Consider the following 5,550-nt stretch of genomic DNA (forward strand, 5'->3'; position numbering starts at 1 on the left):
ATAAATAAATAAATAATTAATTAATTAATTAATTAATTAATTTACTATGTAATAGTGAATCTGAATACTTAAACATGAAACTTGGAACTCTAAAAATTTTCTGGATAATCTTCAGGTTCTTTTGTACAATAAATCTTAAGAACTATTTCTTTTTTTCTTTAAGAATTATTTCTTTTCTTTTTCTTTTTTTTTTTTTTTTCTCTTTTTGGCGGAACTGGGGATTGAACTCAGACTCTTGCTCTTGCCCGGGAAGCGCTTATTCTGCTGAGCCATCTCCCCAGCCCCATTAAGAATTATTTCTGTAAAAAAAAAAAAATGGAAGAATTCCCACCCAGTGGTAAATGTGGGCTGGCCAAATGGATACTTTGGGGAGTGCATTATCTTGGAAATAAACTAATTTTATTTCTGTCTTCAGGAAGTAGAAATTTTAAAAACTGAACTTGAAGCATCTCAAAGACAACTTGAAGGGAAAGAAGAAGCTCTGAAAATTCTTCAGAGCATGGTAAGAAGTTATCTCTTACACATTTCAATAATTGACTTTTTTTTGTCATTGCATTTTAGATTTTTTTAGACAGGGTCTTTCTATGTAGTCCAGGCTGGCTCCAGGCTGGCCTGCAACTCACAGTGACCCTCCTATCTCAGCCTCCAATGAACTTGATTTTGGCTTTAAAAAAAAAAAACTAATTGAATAATAATTATTATTATTATCATTATTTTAAAGACGGGGTCTTGCTATGCAGTCCAGGCTGGCCTTGAACTCACTTTGTATCCCACTTGTAATGATCCTCGACCCTTGCCTCAGCCTCCTGAGTGATGGGATTACAGGCGGGTGCCACCACACCCAGAGATTACTTATTTTGAGACAGGGTCTCACCATGTATCTCAGGCTGACCTTGGAGTCATTAAGTTGCCCAGGCTTGATTCAGGCTCAAGTACTTCCTGCCTCAGCCTCCAGTTGCTGGGATTACAGGTATGTACCTCAGTAGGGGGCTTGTTTTCAACTTTTGAAACAAGAGCAGCAATGCTTAATACAGTTGTGTTTTTTTTTTTTATTAGGCCTAGATTTTGAACAGCTTTATAATTTATATATTACATATTTCACTTATTTTAAGTGTACAGTACAATTTATGTATAGTAAACTTTGAGTTGTCCACCTATCACTCCAGCTGAACCTTTGTACAGTTCTGTCATCCAGAAGAAGGGACCCAGGTCACTGCTGGGCTATCTGATAGGTTTGTCTTCTCTTCCATTTCTGTTTCATACAAATAGAGTCATGTGACTCTTTTGCCTTTTAGCTAGCATGTTTTTGAGGTCCATGCATGAGATAGCAGGTTATCACTGTGTTTCTTAGCTTTTATTGCCAAGTAATATTCCACGGTGAAGTTGTACCGGTTCTGTTTACCCAGATACCACTTGATGAACATTTGGGTTGTTTCATTCTTTGTGACTGTAACAAATAATTCTGTTGTGTACATTTTCCTTGTGTAGAAAACTCATTCTTTCAGTCTTGCCATCAATGGAAAAGAGCCAAACCAAGGTCCCCTGACCTTTGAGCTATCAAACTCGCAGCAAAAAGTTGCCCGTGTGAAATTCTCAAGTTAATTTTTTGGTATCTTCAGGTGAAAAAGTGAACCCCACTGTGGATACAGGCGTGAGTAGAAATGTGCTCTCCACTGATGCCCTTTTCTCTCTCCTAGGCAGTACTAGACAAAGCCACAAGTCACACGCAGGCGGTGCTGCAGAAAACTGTGGAACAAAAGAGACTGTTGGAGAAGGTATTTGGCACTCTGACATAGCCTTGCTGAGTCAGTAAGGCCCACATAGCCTCTGCCAAGCTCGCTGTGCTCTGGGACACGTCACCGTGCAGGATGCTTCCTCCGTCTCTGCCCGCCTCCCTCTGGGACGGCGGGGATGGTTGTCACATGGGCAGAGTTACTACTGTCCTTCCTTATGGCAGAAGGAGGCTTAGTGCAGCCTACTTCCCCTGGTTTTGTTTACCTGCCTGTGCAGCGTCTGCGTCCCCGAGTCCCCAACCATCCCGCCGCACTGGAAAGGAAGTCAGCAGTCACCTCTGCTGTACTGGCTGAGACTTCTGGGACTTCCCTCTGGTGTCTGCCTGGGGCAGGCTTGGGCACTGCCAGAGCTGGCTTCTTTCCAGCAAAATTGGAACTTGGGCAATTTGAAGATTTTTTTATATTAAGTGAGTTTGGGCAGAAAGTACTAATAAACAGGCATGTCACATATGTGGACAAATGTCATAGACTTTTTCAGACTGATCATTTTTTCTCTTTAAATCTTTTTTGTTAAATGATTATAAATTATCTGTTTGTAATTTTTATGAATGTGTGATTTTTCTTTCCATAGGAAATAAATGCTTTGCAGTGGGAAATAGAATTTGATCAGAACAGATTTAAAAACACGGTGGAATCCTGGACTCAAAAATATGACAGGTTTGCATATTGCTTATATTTATTTATTTATTTTGTGGTACTGGTGATCAAACCTGGGACCTTATACATGGTAGGCAAGCACTCTTCTATTCTTCCTGCTCAGATTTGTGTGCCATTGTTTCATAAATTTTCCTGGAAATTTTTTAAAACATAGGTAATCCAGATGTAGTTTAGACATCCAGCTTTGAGTTGAGTGTAAATATTATACAATTCTTATAGTTACATATTTTTGTAATTTTTTAAAAAGTATATTTTAAAAATACAGTGTAAGAGAAATATTTTCCAAATGATGTTAGTACTGAAACTGTTTGTTCTTTTGTTTGTATGTTTGTTTTTGAGCCAAGGTCTCGCTGTGTAGTTTAGGCTGGTTTGAACTCATTGTATAGCCCAGGCTCGCTTCAAACCCATGGCTTTCCTCCTGCCTCAGTTTCCTAAGTGCTTGGATTGCAGATGTGTCACCAAGCCATGGCTGTTTCTGTTCTTAGAAAGGACATTCTCAGGGCCGGCCAAATAGCTCAGTGGATTAAAGTACCTGCAAGCAGGCGGTAGGGGCCGGGGGTTCGATCCCTGGGCCTGCTGTGCCAGCCCCACCCCTAGGGGCGCGCTGAGACGTGAATTGAGACTGGGCTTGAGACTGGGCATGATGGTGTGCACCTGTAATCCCAGCACTTGGGAGGCTGAGTCTGGGCTTGAGACTGGGCGTGGTGGTACACACCTATAATCCCAGCACTTGGGAGGCTGTAAACAGGTGAATCACTACTAGTGATTAGTGAATCACTAATCTAGTAGTGAGACCCTGAATACCCTGTAGACCCTTCCCTAAAATAAAATTTAAAAAAAAAAAAGAAAGAAAAGAAAAGAAAGAAAGAAAGAAAGAAAGAAAGAAAGAAAGAAAGAAAGAACGAACGGACATTCTGAGAAACAGTATTGTCAAAATCAAGTCCTTTTTTTGGTTGAAGAAACTGAATTCAGGACCTTGCACTTGCCAGGCAGTCACTTGTGCCACTGAGCTACATTCCAGGCCCAAAATCAAGTCATTCACAGTGACACAATTCTATAAGTTGATCTAAAGTCCGTATTCAGATTTTACCAGTTACTCTGAGAGCATATAAACTTGTCCTTGCAGCAACAGAGGAAGAAGAAACAGCCCGTTCCAGGATCCAGCCGAGTCATTTGACTTCTGTCTGCACTTTCCATCCTTTAGTCTGATGTCATTCCTTGGTCCCTGTCTTTCTGCACTGGCGTCTCTGGCAGCAGGCAGCTTGCAATGCCATGTAGTGCAGGGCACCTGCTAGGAGGCCTCTTGTGTCCCTTGTCCTCCACTGGTGTCCATTTGTCCTCCACTATTAATGGTGTCCATTAATATTGGTCACCTCCAGATGGTGTGGTATCAGCCATGTGTCCCCACCATAAAGTCACCGTTTTTCTCCTATTGTGACTACATAAATACACTGTTCTTCATGAAATTTTCATCCATCACCCACTGCTCTGCACCTCCACGGACCTGCAGGTAGCAAGGAGCGCTCTGCCCCTGCCCGTGGTGACTTTCCAGTCCTCAGGCCCTGGGCTCAGGAAGACAGCAGAGCTTCTCATGCAAGTCCCAGGCCTAAAGCCTCAGGAAAGTGATTTTACATTTTATTCATTGTTAACGTAATCAGTGGAATACTTTGATTTACAATTCACTTTGAATTAATAAGCTTTACTCTCGGAACTGTTGTTTTAGTGCTCTGAGGTTTGTCCTTAAGAGCATGAGAGATCATCATAATACATCTTGATGGATTTATTTTGGGACTGAGAATCAGACTCACAATCTTGCACTTTGGTAGGCAGGTGAATGCTGTTGAGCTATATCCCTGGGCCTTGGTAGATTTATTTATTTTCAGTGTTTTGAGGGAGGGTCTCATTATGCAACCCAGGCTGGTCTCGAACTCACGGCGACTTCCTGCCTCAGCTTCCCTCCCAGGTGCTGGGGTAATAGGTGTGCACCGCCATGCTGGGCTCATCATATATTCTAGATAATAGTCCTCAACCCAAGGAATAGCTGGCAAAAATTGTTCCCATTCTAAGTTATCCCTTTACTCTGTTAGTTGTTTCCTTTACTGTGCAGAAGCCTTTTAATTTTTTTTTTAATTTTTATTTATTTATTTGTGTGTGTGTGTGGCCGGCTCAACCCACCTGGGGGTGGGGCTGGCTGGCATGTGGTGCTGGGGGATTGAACCGCAGTCCCTGTGCTTTGCTAAGCTTGTTCTAAGCAAGTGCTTTAGACCACTGAGCCATCTCACCAGCCCCAAAATGCACTTTTTTTTTTTTTTCCGGAACTGGGGATTGAACTCAGGCCCTTGAGCTTGCCACGGAAGCGCTTATTCCACTGAGCCATCTCCCTGGCCCCTGCCTTTTAATTTTATATAATCCCATTTGTTGATTTTTTTAAATTTAAAAATATTCGTTTATTTATTTGGTACAGGGTCTTGCTACAACCCATAGTGACCCTCTTGTCTCAGCCTCCCCAGTGCTGGGATTACAGGCATGCACCACCATTCCTGGTTTTGGTGACTGGCACTGCATGCAGTACCAGGGATCAAACCTGGGTCCTTGCTTTTGCCAGGTAGGTGCTGAGACTGCCGAGCTATCTCCCAAGCCTCATTTGTTGATTCTTGATGTTATTTCTTTATTTGTTTTGTATTGGATCTTTTGAGACCGGGTTTCACTGTGTAGTGCAGGTTGGCCTTGAACTCTGTATATTGCCCAGCTGACTTAGAACTCCTGGTGATCCTCCTGCCTCAGCCTCAGAGTTCTGTGATTATAGGCATGTGCCACCACACCCATGTTGAATGATTATCAATTTGAATTAAAACTTTTACTTTGCATTTTTTTCCCGTGTCTAACCAGGTTTTCTCTGTAGGCCTCCATAATCTAGAGTCTTGTTTGCTTTTTTTTAAAAAAATATTTAAAGATTTAACATTTCTGAATTTAGTCCAACTTATTTTTTTAAATTTATTTATTTATTTGTGTGTGTGTGTGTGTGTGTGTGTGTGTGGCCAGCTCAGCCCACCAGGGGGGCGGGGCTGGCTGGCATGTGGTGCTGGGGGATTGAACCGCG

General features: G+C 42.1%; 1 protein-coding gene across 1 annotated transcript in view; it reads left to right on the forward strand.

Annotated features, from left to right (window-relative positions):
- Nucleotides 1-5,550, forward strand: part of Ccdc125 (coiled-coil domain containing 125) — a 73,969-nt gene that overhangs the window by 54,339 nt on the left and 14,080 nt on the right. The gene's annotated exons all lie outside the window — the stretch shown is intronic.

Source organism: Octodon degus, unplaced genomic scaffold, assembly GCF_000260255.1.
Source record: "Octodon degus isolate 3935 unplaced genomic scaffold, OctDeg1.0 scaffold00001, whole genome shotgun sequence".
In the NCBI taxonomy this organism is placed as follows: domain Eukaryota; kingdom Metazoa; phylum Chordata; class Mammalia; order Rodentia; family Octodontidae; genus Octodon; species Octodon degus.